Raw genomic sequence first — 13,425 nt, 5'->3', positions numbered from 1 at the left:
AACATACATAAGAGTAGGCAGAAATGGATGTTGACAGCATGGAAGAGCATTGCAACTATTGTCCTCCATATAAACATAGGGAGAAATTTTCAGAAGACAGGTCTTTTGTCAGGCTTGGACCAAGTCTTTGACAGCTTCCATAAACGTACCTACCACTGGACAAAGGAGTGGCACAGAGATGTCGACACTGAAATGAAGAAATGAGAACATTTTTTTACCAACAGTTTGCCTCTGCAGCCTTCATAGCCAGCTGCCACATGCCAGCTGCCACTGGACTGCATTTGAAGCGGTGCTTTCTTAGTTGATAGCTAGCCAAAACTCTCAGCTGCTCAGACAAATGGTTCACTGCAAATCGATGAGGTTTTCTAGACACAAGCAGTTAATATTTCAATAGGCAACTGCAGATAAAATTGCTGTGTCAGATTTCATGGCAGAGAGAGCTCTTGCCCTTGTTCAGAAAATTGTATGCCTGGAAAGTGTTCAGACCTTCCCATTTCAACCACCTGAAAATTTCTGCTTTCAGATCAACTTTGAAATGAGTATTTTGCCTGTATTTTTGGACATTTTTTTTGTAGTTTTGAATATTCAAAGGTGAACTTATACGGTTTCTAAGGCAAACCTCGGAGGGGAAGTTAATGCTGCAGAGTTTGCTCTGTTTATATTAAGTCATTACTAAAATTCAGGTGTTTCTGAGCAACTTCTTGCTGGATGCTTTGTTTACACAGGCTGTGTTCATGGATGTCCAGGTGCATTTTATTTTTCCATCTGATCTACCAAGGAGAAGTGAGCCTTTTGCTGCACACAGTATTTGTCAGATTCCCAGAAAGTATCAGCCTTGAAACATGTTCAGTAGCTGTGAAAAGCATAGATGAAATTCTGTACACTGGTTTGATTCAATAAGCCATCTTTTTAAAGAAATAACTTGATTCTGCTGTAAAAGGAAACAAGCAGACAAATAAACCAACTGCTGCAAAGCACAGCAGCTTCTTCTAAGCTCTATCTCAACCCGTGTCTGCTATTTTTGCCCCCACTTTCCTAAATGTGTCACCCAAAGAACATAGTCCTGGGCTTTTGGCCAGTGTCCTGGGATTTTGGCCAGTATCCTGGGCTTGAATTCCCACACAGAAAAGCATTTACTTAGGAAAATAATATCATGTGGCTGCCAGTAGGCACAATATTACCTCTACTGCTACAATGTACTGACTCTAAACAAAGCTATGGCAGACGGCCTAAGAAGTTTCAGTGCTTTCTTTCCCTAGATCAAGATTACTCAATTAATTTGTACTGGTGCATAGAGTTGTTTTAACAGGCTCTAGTTGGATAAGTGGGATGCACTGGTTCTAGCTTTGCTGGACCAAGCAGGTCTGCAGGTGGGGAAGGCTGTGCACAACCTGGGCCAGGAGGCCTCTGGTGAGGCCGGGAGAATGGAGAGGAACATGGGATCATCCTACAAGGTACAACATCTGCTGGAACCAGCAGAAATGTGCTCCTGTTCAGACTGTGCCTCAGCACACCGTTTGAGCAGCCGTGTTAGATTTCTGTGGCATCTTACTTGATAAAATGCTCTTAAGTGCACAATGCCTGAAGAAACAGTGTTATGTTACTGACATCCTCAGGTATGGTACTAGGTAGATAAGGAGGAAGGCCATCTATAAACAGCTCTAGAGTTTTTGGGTCACATCCAGACACTATAGTTGTGTTACATGAGATTTTCAGCAGTGAGGCTGAGAATTCAGCCTCAAAATGTGACAGATCTTTTTACCCATCTCTTGAATTACTACATTGAAAGCTTCTGTAACATTCAAATGAGTTGAGGGGAGAATAGTGAACAGACAGTGTCATGTTTGCACAGACGTTAAGTTCTAGGCACAGCTGAAAGATCTTTTATCTGGAAGACATCCAGAGCAGTGCTGAAAGAAGAATAAAAGTGGGTTGTCCAGGAGGAGCCTCAGGAGCAAGCAGACAGCAGCCTGGCAGACAGTGAGAAGGAAAACAAAAAACAGAACAGAAAAACAAACAAAAATAAGAAAACAAACAAAAAAAAGTGATCCAGAAATTAGTGAAGAAAGCAGCAATGAGTTTAGAAAAAGGAAGGAGTGACTGGAGCACTGAGGGAAAAGGAGCATCCAGCAGGAACTAGAAGAATGTGAAATAGAAATAATTCAATCAGTTGGATCTTTCTGTTGTTGCAATTGGAGAAATCCATAAGTGAGCAAAAATTATATATTTTTTCAGAAAGTGGTGATGTACAGAGAGATTTGATGTAGCATAGAGGAAACATATGCGGAAGAATGGAAAAAAGTCAAGTATGATATTGAGATTCTGGAGTTTGGGACAGGGAGCAGCAATCATTTTTGACAGAGTGATTGAGAAAGAAAAATGAGCAGTTCACTTTTTGCTTGGTTTATTAGAAGGAAGAACTTTGAAGTGTAACCTAGTAAATAGAGTCCATCAAACCAAAATTAGCCCAGCTGCCTATTATTGGAATAGCTCAAGGAAAATATTCTCTGTTCTCTCACCACCTCTGGTTACTTGTTTTCACTCGGTTAAGAAAAGTCAGTGGAACTGCTTTTAAAAGTGTTGTCACTTCACAGTCTGTCACAGGATTTTTGCCAGCTCTCTTCAGAAGGAGCTGGTGCCTAGAACTGTGCCAGCTGGTTGGTGTGATCATCTTGTCACTTTACTGGAAAATCTAAATATACAGCAGTACAAACTGAAATATGTCTGCTGTCCTGTTTTGCAACTATTCTGCATTTTATCAAACCTTTTATTTTTTTTTTTCTTTTTCTTTTTTGCTTTAAAGCAGTACTGAAGCTCTCTCTATCTTTCTGTTCTATAGGTTGTCATTTTGTATTTTGAGCCAAGTGTATTTCGCTGTGTTCTCCTAAGATGGGTTCGTCTTCTGGGCTTTGCTACAGTTTATGGAACTGTGACGCTCAAGCTGCACAGGTATTTCACATATTATTAATTTCCATCTCTGTGGGAGTATGTGCTATCTGTATGAGTACTTAGATGGAAGAGCTGCAAATAATATCATAAATAAGCGCCGTTTCTGGTTTTTAAAACCACTGTGTATATCTCCACGTTATTTCTGCTGAAATGATATACTACTAATCCCAGTAGAGCTGCAGGATTTGATGAAGAATGTATACATCAGCTGTAAAATTGCACAAGAACCACTTTTCGAAGGTGAATATATTCTACTTGAGTGTAGGATGAAGTAAAATGTCTAAGCTTTCCACATAAAGTGTTCATGGAGATATTTGGTGTTCCTAAGTGAGTGATGCTGAGTGAAATACATTATGGTGTATGTATATACTCTGATTTCTTATGGCTTACAAATCAAGGGCTGCTCTCTTCAGGCAATCACAGCAGACAGGCTGCATGCTCATGAGCATCAAGTGCCTCCCAGAAAAAATGTGTGGGAAATTCTGGGATACGCTGGGGGAGGTTCCACTGGGTTGGCAATGCATTCAAATGCAGTTCAGAAATTATGATTCAGAGACTTATCTTCAAATTCCATTTTTGCAGTCCCTTTAGAAAGTGAAGCTTTTGCTGGATAAAATCCTAATGCTTTTCTCTCTTTCAGCTTCAGTGTAAAAAAACTACTGAAACATTCTGTAAATATTTTTGTAGCTATTTTTTATAGAAGAGAAATGCAGTATGCTTATGGTGATACTTAAACACCTTGGATGAAGTAAGCTTGCTTCTCTTTTTATATTAGTTTCATTACAGAGTTGGCATGTTAGATAAGGAAGGTTCAATATTATACTTGTAAAATGAATGAGAACTGAAAATATCTAGTTCACGTTGCACAATTGATTTGTCACATTTTAGGTAGAGAAACCCACTTTCCCATTGAAGTAGAGCTGCTTCTTATGTTCGTGTCTGGTTACAAGTATGCACTTTGGCTGTTAAACTCTGACTATATCTATGTCTGGCCACATCGTCTCATTGAAATTTATGTGATGAACAATTTTTCATGCAAAAAGATTAACAATTAGAACACTATAGTAAAGATATGACAGACCTGGTGATTTTGTTTGGTTGACTCATTATCTGTAGTTCAGATATACAGGAAACAGCCTACGACTATGAAGGACTCCCATGATTATCACAGTTCTAACAGGTTGTGCGTACGGTGTGAAGAAGCAGTGTCCTGACAGAGGAGTTGGTCTTCAGCTTGTATAAAGTGAGAATAGGCTGAAAAACTCAGCAGAAAATCTTGCACTTCTGGTTTACTCATTCAGCTTTTTGGTGTTAGGTAGTACCTGTGATAACAGGCTCAGCAAACAAGACTCAGATTGAATAAGCCCAAGATCATCCTTGATCAGTGCAATACAATGAAGACTAACAGCTCTATGAGAGGAGCCCAGCCAGGAGGTTGAGGAAACTGATTATTCCCCTTTACTTGGCATGCCTTAGACCATCTTCACAATGCTGTTTCTAGTTTTGGACTCTTCCAAGGCATCACTGAACTCAAGTGAGTTTAGTGAAGGGCGGCCAAGATGATCAGGACTTGGAGCAAGGAGAAGCTGAAGGAGAGGAGAAAACTTTGGAGGGATCTAAAAGCAGCTATTTAGCACCTACAAGTTGCTTACTGAGAAGATGGAACTGTGCTCTTTGCAGTAATGTATGTTTGGATAAGAAAAAATGATTATAAATGGAAATAGTATCTTTCATCTTTATACAGTATGAATTGTCATCATGGTCAACTTTATGTCAGGAAAGCTTTTTTCACCATCAAAGTAATTAAGCAGTGGAACTTGTGCCAGTGTGGTTGTGAGTCTTGATATTTGGAGGTTTTAGGGCCCGGCTTGATGAAGTGCTGAGTAACCAGGTTTGAATTCAGTGTCAACCCTGCTTTTAGCACTGGATGACCTTCCGAGACCATTTGTCTTGGATTGATTCTGTATTTCTACATTAAATGCATATAAATGAAGTGAAATAAATAAATATTTCATGTATTAATCTAGAATTACTTTCTCTATGAATATATCTTTATTTTCCACTGAGGTTGCATGATCATTGTTTTCCTACATTCATGATAATGTGTGGTGGTTTTTTTTAGTACTAAATGTTTCAGCCAGGGAGTGTGCCTTGCAAAAGACCTAGTCATGTTAGATATATGTTTTATTGTATATATTTACAAGAATTATGCTGATTAAGAGAAGTATGATAGTAGTAGAAATTTAGTAGAAATTTTTGGCAGATCTAATTTAATCCAGTCATTGCAGGGCTGGAAAATGGCTAATTACAGACACCACAGATAATCATGACAAGCCCTGATTGCCTCCTGTGTCTGTAGCCTGTGTCTTGCCTGGGGGAAGAATTGGATGCTAGTAATGAACTGATGATTTTTCTGAGTTTAATGGAAATATCAATGTTGTGTAAAAGCAGTTATTAGTAATAACTAGAAAGTCTAAAGCTGTATTTCTCAACAAATGAGGTGCTTTGAATAGCAATGGAGCATGAAGGTTATGGAAAGCCAGGTAGGAGGCACTTGAAACTCTTGCTCTCTTTATGGTTTTCTTTTCCCTTTGCTCCCTTCTTGCTGAGGAGAGCTTTGAGGTTTTATTAGGTTCAGACATCAAGGAAAAATCAGAAAAATAACCAAGGGAGGCAGATGCTTAAGAGTAAAAGAAGACAGGAGTCATGTACTGATTTATTCTTTAAACAACCATCACAGTCAATTTCTGAAGTGCCTCATCTCAAATTGCCTCCTTCTTATTCACTGTACATTTTTTAAATAGTGAGCTGATGTTTACGGAGCTAGGAGGTGGGAGTAAGGAAATGAGCTTAATTTAAGAAATCTAACTCTAGAGCAATGTACAGAAGTCTCAGTACTTTCCTCAACAATGAATTCTGCAAACTAATTCTTTCAAGAAATAATGATGTTTCAAGTTTAACCATTTGGGTTTAAAAGAGCTGCTGATTTTGCATGTTTCAGTATATTTCTCTGACTGAAGACTCTCTTTGTCCCTTCTCAAGCCCTGCATTTGTTTATCTCTTTATTTTTAATATATAAGGTTCAACCATTTTGGTTTCAGGGTTAATACAGAACCCTTAATTCTGGATTAAAGCATAAGAATGGAAGAAAACTGTAGGTAAATACATACATACAGACATGCATCCACATATGCAACGTTCATGTGTGCACACATATGACAGCTTATGGACATTTTAGGGAAATGATTGGTTACAGACTGTACATCCTTTAGGCTATCAGTTTCAAGGCTAGGAATGGGATCTCTAGTTCAGGGCAGCCTCCATTTCATATATATAAGAAGATGTTGACTCTGTGAGACAATTTTGTAATTGATTTAAATGCTGTGCTAAGATGACATTGCTGTGTCTTGCCTTCTGGCACAGTGACACTTCCAACCCATCTGAGCAAGTGGTGACCCCTCCTACAGGCATTTGAAGGCATGAATGGATGGAGAGAGAAGAATGTGGGTGGTGGGCAGCACTGCATGTGAGGGTCATCGTTCAGTGTCTTACAGAAGGGGAAGATCATGTTAGCAGATAAGCCGAAAAAGATGTCAGTTTACTTCTTCTGAAGCACTTGGGAGGAGATGTGCATTGACTGTGAGAACAGGAAAGAAAAGGAGGAAGATGACGTTGTAGCATCCTCTTGCAGTGAGGTGGGGGAAGGAATATACAGATGATCCCATCTAGGAGTGGTTGTTAGGAATATAGTGCAGAAAGGTACAGAAGGTACTGTGGCAGCTGGAATGTGTAGGCTTGTTTGCAAGAGAGGAAGAGGGGTGATTTAACTGATTTGTAGAACTAGTTGTGCTGTAGGGACTTCCTGTTACCATTCTAACCTCTTGTATTTCTCTTTGCTGGAAAAGTGTATGTGAGCAACTGAGAAGCTTGGTATTTGTTATTTTTATGCACCTCTGTGGATTTTGTAAATCCAAATATAGTAAACAACTATCCTCCTTTATTATATTCCCATGAAATAAATTACAGCATCACCTGAGAAAGCCAAGCCACACATCACTGTGAACTCCTCTTTAAAGACCAATCATCCTGGAACAAACTTCCTGTGATCACCATGAGTGTATGTTACAGGATATATTCCATGGTACTTTGCTCTGAAATTTGCTATAAATCTCCCTCAGTCTCTGGAAGGAGAATTCATTTGCCTCTCTTTCTGAGTGATTTGTGGAACTGTCAGCAAATGAGTGATTTCCTGTTTCATCCTCCCAAAAATGGTCAGGCTGCAGCCTGGGTTAGATTTTACCCCAAGACTCATAGACTTTAAAATACTCCTGTCTTGGCTGAGATGGCTTTTTATAGGAATTGAGTTTGGATTAAAACAGGCAAATGCTCTTGTTAGTTTTGTGCAGTTACATAGTAAAGGTGTAATCTCAGTCTCCTTATTAACCTTAACCGCTAATAAAGTAAACGAAACTCAGTAACATCATATTTCTATACCTTCCATGCATCCTCTTCAAAGGCTTGACGTGCCATTTGCCTGGTCTCATTCATTGTCGTCAGCAGCAGAAGTGAGGGGTTGTGTGGTCAGACAGGAAGACGCCATCAGTCACTCTTGCAGGGAGACACTGAGTGCTGAGGCTGGCACACAGATTTGCAGATCCCTGGAGGGAGGCGGATGGAGGCATTTTTCTGGAGAGGGGAGAGACACTTGGTCTGAAGCTTTGGATGAGCAGAGTTGCATGAGCACTTCTTGTTGTCATTCCCGCTTCAGGAAAAAGGGCAACAGGACTTGAAAATAACCATTGTGCACTGAAAAGATACTTGTTTTGTACTACCAATTTCTCTTCCAAAAGAAATTAACTCAAGAAGCTTCCAAAATTTGCCAGTGCTTGGCAGAAGGACTTCTAGACATAAACCTTTTGCTGTCGGCTGCTGGAGCTCTATGCTGCTTCAGCTCTTTTGCAGACACAGCTCCCTCTTCTGCCTCTTTAATTTGTGTTTATGCACAAGTTATCACAAGTTATGATGCTGCTTTGAATGCTACAGACAGCAGCGCTGCTGAATCTATCAGGATTAAAAAAGAGCCTTCCTGCCCTAGTGTCACCTCATTGTTAGCTTCATTCCCTTCCTCTTGGTTTTAGTTAAAAAGGAGACTTGGGGAAAAAGGAGAAGCATCAGGTAGTTTTTGTATTTATCATGCATTTGGCTTAATAAAAAAAAAGTAAATCTATGACACCAAACATTTTTGTCTTCTTCCAGTGTTCTTTCTGCATACAGCAGTTTGTTGTCATACATATCTACCCACCTGTATTTAAAAAAGAAATTAAGCAGAGGATGAAAAATATGTGTAAAGGAAGACCAACTGACATCATCTACCTGGACTTGTGCAAAGCACTTTTGACTGGCATACATGACATCCTGGTCACCAAACTGGAGAAAAATGGATAAGGAATTGGCTAGATGATCACACTCAGAGAGTTGTGGTCAATGGCCCAGTGTACAGGTAGAGACCAGTCACATTCCTCAGGACCAGTGCTGTTTAACGTCTTTGTAGGCGACATGGACAGTGGAATTGAGTGCACTCTCAGCAAGTGTGCAGGTGATAGCAGGGTGAGTGGTGTAGTTGACATGCTAGAGAGAAGGGATGCCATCCAGAGAGACCTGGACAGGCTTGAGATATGGGCCCATGCCACCCTCATAAAGTTCAACAAGGCCAAGTGCAAGATCTTGCACGTGGATTGGGGCAATCCCCAGCATAAATATGGGCAGGGCAGAGAATGGCTTAAGGAATTTGGGGATGTTAGTTGGTGAAAGACTCAACATGAGCCAGCAGTATGCAGTTGCAGTCCAGAAGACCAACCATGTTCTGGTCTGCATGAAGAGAAGTGTGACCAGCAGGTCAAGGGAGGTCATTCTGCCCCTCTACTCTGCTCTCACGAGACCCTACCTTGAGTACTGCATCCATTTCTGGGGCCCCCAACACAAGAAGGACATTGAGCCATTGGAGTGAGTGTCCCATGCTGGCTGGCAGCTCACGTGCTCCGCCTCTTGCATGGCTGTTAGGGAAAGCAGGAGAGAAGAGGGGCCTTTAAAGGCAGGAGGCAGTGCGAATGAAAGGCTGTGAGATGCAGTTCAGGAAGAAAGGGAATTGGACATGCTGCAAAAAATCTATATGCATGCAGTTCATAAGAAACTAAGTTTCATTAATTAGGCTGGTCAGGGAAGAATCTGTTTTCTTATTTGTGTGTCTTAATCTAATTCATTCATTTCCTGAGGATAATTCATTTCTCTTGCCTTCTGCAAACTTTTTCTACTTTATTATTTTATGATATAAATAAAAACAGAGTTAAGTAATTCCACATAGTATTCTTGTATGATACACATTCAAAATGAAATTCTCATTTTGGTAGTGCTTCTAGATTAAATAATGGCCATACTCCATTTTATTGTGGCTTTTTTTTTCCCAATAAAATCTGCATTATTAAAATCCTATTTAGGTCTTTTTGTATCTTTGCCATTCTAAAGCAATAACTAGCCTTAACTAGACAGCATAATGGTTCTGTTTCATATTTCTGAATACGGTATCTACTATAATATATATAAACTAATAAAATGTAGCATAGCTGTTATGAGGACGCTTGGTGCAGAATTAATCTTGATGGAGCTCAGCACAGAAATGAGACTAACAAACATTATCTTTAAGCAAAAAATTCAACAAGAGGAAGCACCGTCCTGCACCAACAACTGCCATCCATAGCAACCACTGGTACCAGGAGCTGCTGAGGCCTTTCCCGTCACATTTAGTTATAGGACTAGGTGGAATGGCTTCAGGTTGTGCCTTGGGAGGTTCAGGTTGGATACGAGGAAAAATTTTTTCACTGAAAGAGTTGTCAGGTGCTTGAATGGGCTGTCTAGGGAGGTGGTTGAGTCACCCTCTCTGGAGGCATTCAAGAAATGTTGTAGTTAGGGTCATGATTTAGTGGAGCAATATTGGTGATAGGTGGACAGTTGGACTGGATGACTTGGGGGTCTTTTCCAACCTTGGTGATCTATGACTGTGTGATCCCTCATTGCTTCCCTGCAGCATGAGGAGGGGGCACCTCTGTTGCTCTTTATCCCCCCTTAGCCTTCTTTGCTTAGCGCTGTGCCTGCAGCCTGCCCTGAACAGTTATGTGCCTGAGCTTCTTCCCAGCCCTGAGGTCTGGGCTGGGATTTCATTCCACAGGGCAAAATCATACCCGTACTTGGGAGACTGAGAGGTGACACAGGAGTCCCTTACTTGATGATGCTGGTCATTTCACCAGTTGTGATGCCAAAAAAGCAGAGGTGTTTAATGCCTTCTTTGCCTTTGTTTTCAGCACCAATTATAGGCTCTAGGACCACCAGAACATTCAGTTTGACAACTGTGACTGTGGTAACAATAAACTCCCAGTCAACCCAAAATTTTGTGCTCCAACCCAAAATTTGCAGCTCCAGCTGGATGTATATAATAAGTCTATGGCACCCAAAGGGATTCATCCCAGGGTACTCAGAGAGCTGGCTGATGTCACCACTGTCAATTATTTTTCAACAGTCTTGGGAATCTGGAGAGGTCCCATTCAAGTAGAAGCTGGCAAATGTTGTCCCAAGAGAGAAATGATTGCAGGCCTGTCAGTCTAATTTCAGTGCCAAGCAAAAGTATGAAGAAAATTATTCTGGGAGACATTGAAAATTGTTATTGGGATCCTGGGCAGCCTGATCTAGTTGTTGGCAGCCCTGCCCATGGCAGAAGGTTGGAAGTAGATGATCTTTAAGGTCCCTTCCAACATAAGCCATTCTATGATGCTGTGAAAAACAACTGAAAGGCAATGCAGTCATTGGTCACAGCCAACATGAGTTTGCAAGGGGAAAGTCTTCTTTAATTAACTTGATCTCTTTTTATGACAGAGATACCCAAGAGAAATTCAACAAGGGAAGCCAATTGATGTTGAATCTTTTGGGATTTCATCAAAGATTTTGTTACTGTATCTCACAATCTCCTTTTGGACAAAATGTCCAGCATACAGCAGGACAAAACCAGAATTTGTTGTGTGAATGACTGGCTGACGAGTTGGTCTCAAAGAGTTTTAGTAAATAGGATTACATCAGGCTGACAGCTAGTCACTAGTGAGGTTCTGCAGGGCTCCATTTTAGTACCAGTTCTCTTTAATGTTTTCATCAATGACTTTGATAAGGGATTTGAAGGTAAATTAAGTTAGTTCATGTATAATGCTAAATCGGGAGCTGTAGAATCCCTTGGGAGTAGAGAGGACTTGCACAGAGATCTTTACAAATTAGTGAGCAATCACCGATTGCATGAAGGTTAAGAAGAACAGGTGCCAGATTCTGTACATGGAACGGGCTATTCTGTCTATATGTTCAGACTGGGGCATAGTAGTCTGGCGAGTAGACCCACTAAAGGGATCTTAGGGGCTCTGACTTAGAGTAAGTTGAATGTGAGCCAGCAGTGTGCCCTGGCAGCCCAAAGGGCCAACCATGCCCTGCACTGCCAGAGGGTGAGGGAGGGGTTGTCTGCTCTGTTCTGCACGGCCTCAGCTCCAGCACTGGGTGCAGTTTGGGGCCAATGAAAAGGACATAAAACTATTAGAGATCATCCAGAGGATATGGTGAAGGGTCTGTAGGACAAGATGTGTGAGGAGCAGCTGAGGTGCCTGGGTGTGCTCGAAGCAGAAGAGCTGAGGGGAGACCTGATGGCAGCTGCAGCTCCTCACAGGAAGCGGAGGGACAGCACTGAGGTCTGCTCTTGTGACAGCGACAGGGCCCGAGGGAACGGCATGGAGCTGTGTCAGGGGAGGGGCAGCTGGGGGTCAGGGAATGGTTCTGCACCAGAGGGCGGTGGGCATGGAACGGGCTGCCCAGGGCAGTGAGCACAGCCTCGAGTGCCGAAGTTCAAGAAGTGTTTGGACACCGCTATTGGACATTGCATTTTGATTTTGGGCAGTCCTAGCTGGAGCCAGGGGTTGGACTCAGTGACGCTAGTGGGTACTTTCCAACTTGGGGTGCTCTATAATTCTAAAATATATAATTAGAGTACTGTAATCTTAAAAATATTTGTACTTATTCCTATTAATATTTATTTTATATAAATATATTGTAAATACAGCTGTATTGTTCCCTGGCCTGCTTTTTTTTTTAATCACCTTAGTGTAGCACGTGTTCTGCTTTATCTCAGTAGACTAAGTTTGACTAGGAAAGTTCCAATAGAAAGTGAAGAAAGTATCCAGTTTTGTAATATTAAAATTATATTGCTGTCCTGTTTAGAAGAAAAGCAGTGGGTAGTGAGGCCCTCTGCAGTGACCCACAAGTATCAGGAGACCTTTTAGATCTCATGATGGTGCGTACAACAGCACCATAGTAGATAACAAGAGAAATGTCAGGTTTTGCACAACCCATGTTATCAGGAGGGCTTAGCTGAAATGCAGCTAAGTACAGAATCCCATCAGGTGGCGAAACTTTGTGCTGCTGTGTGATACAGCAACCTCCTTGTTCCAGGTGGGCTTGTACACTTGTGATACATGTGAATTAGTTCTACAGGCTGTTTTTTCTTTCTGTGAGAAAGACAGAATTTGTCAGTAAAAGAAGGTAGACACTACCCAGCTATCTGCTGGGTAGGATTATAGCATAAAAGAGAAGCCAGGCATCACACTGCATGCCTGAGTTACAGGCTATTTGTGGAGGATTGTGAAGAGGGAGTTAAGTGTATGACTCACACTCTACACATGGGCTGATCACAGCTAAGTAGAAGGAGAGATTTTCAGATAACATACATTGATCATCATTGAAAAATCATGATTGCATGGGAGTGCTTCTAGTGGGCTCATATCTTATCAAGAAGTAAGCCTGATACTATTCAGCATTTTCAGTAGCAATGAAGAACCAAACACAAAATGATTGCTCATAAAATTTCTGGATAACACAAGGCTTGATGAAATGGTAGATTTTGTTTGAGAAGGGATAGTAATGCAAAGTTGTATGGGAACTGTTGAGTCATGGCCTGAACCACTGATTGATCACCTGAGGAAAGAACTGGGTCTGTCATGGGAGCACAGGTGAAGGCGATTCAGCTGCATGACCTAGACCCCATTTAAGGGGTGACTGCCACTGGGGAAGGATCTCTTTTTGGAGATCTATTCTTTGTGGAGTCTTTCCTGCAAACCTAGATCTCTGGAAACGGGTGAGCATTCCTTCCCTGTTTGTTTCTTTTCCCATTTTCACCACGATAATCTTTCCAGCTGTAACACCAACTGTAACAGAAATAATCTTCATTGCCTTTGGCTAAGTCAAAGAGATGCATTTGAATACACTCAAAAGAAATTATGCTTAGGGACTAATTAACATCACGAATTTTAGTTTCAAAGATTACCACTAGAGAATTCACTTTGCAGTAGGGAGGTATGCAGTACATGGATATGGTTCAGAAGATATTTGGGGACTTAAAAA

This window comes from Meleagris gallopavo, chromosome 6 (assembly GCF_000146605.3).
Source record: "Meleagris gallopavo isolate NT-WF06-2002-E0010 breed Aviagen turkey brand Nicholas breeding stock chromosome 6, Turkey_5.1, whole genome shotgun sequence".
In the NCBI taxonomy this organism is placed as follows: domain Eukaryota; kingdom Metazoa; phylum Chordata; class Aves; order Galliformes; family Phasianidae; genus Meleagris; species Meleagris gallopavo.
Note: the sequence above shows the minus strand (reverse complement) of the source record.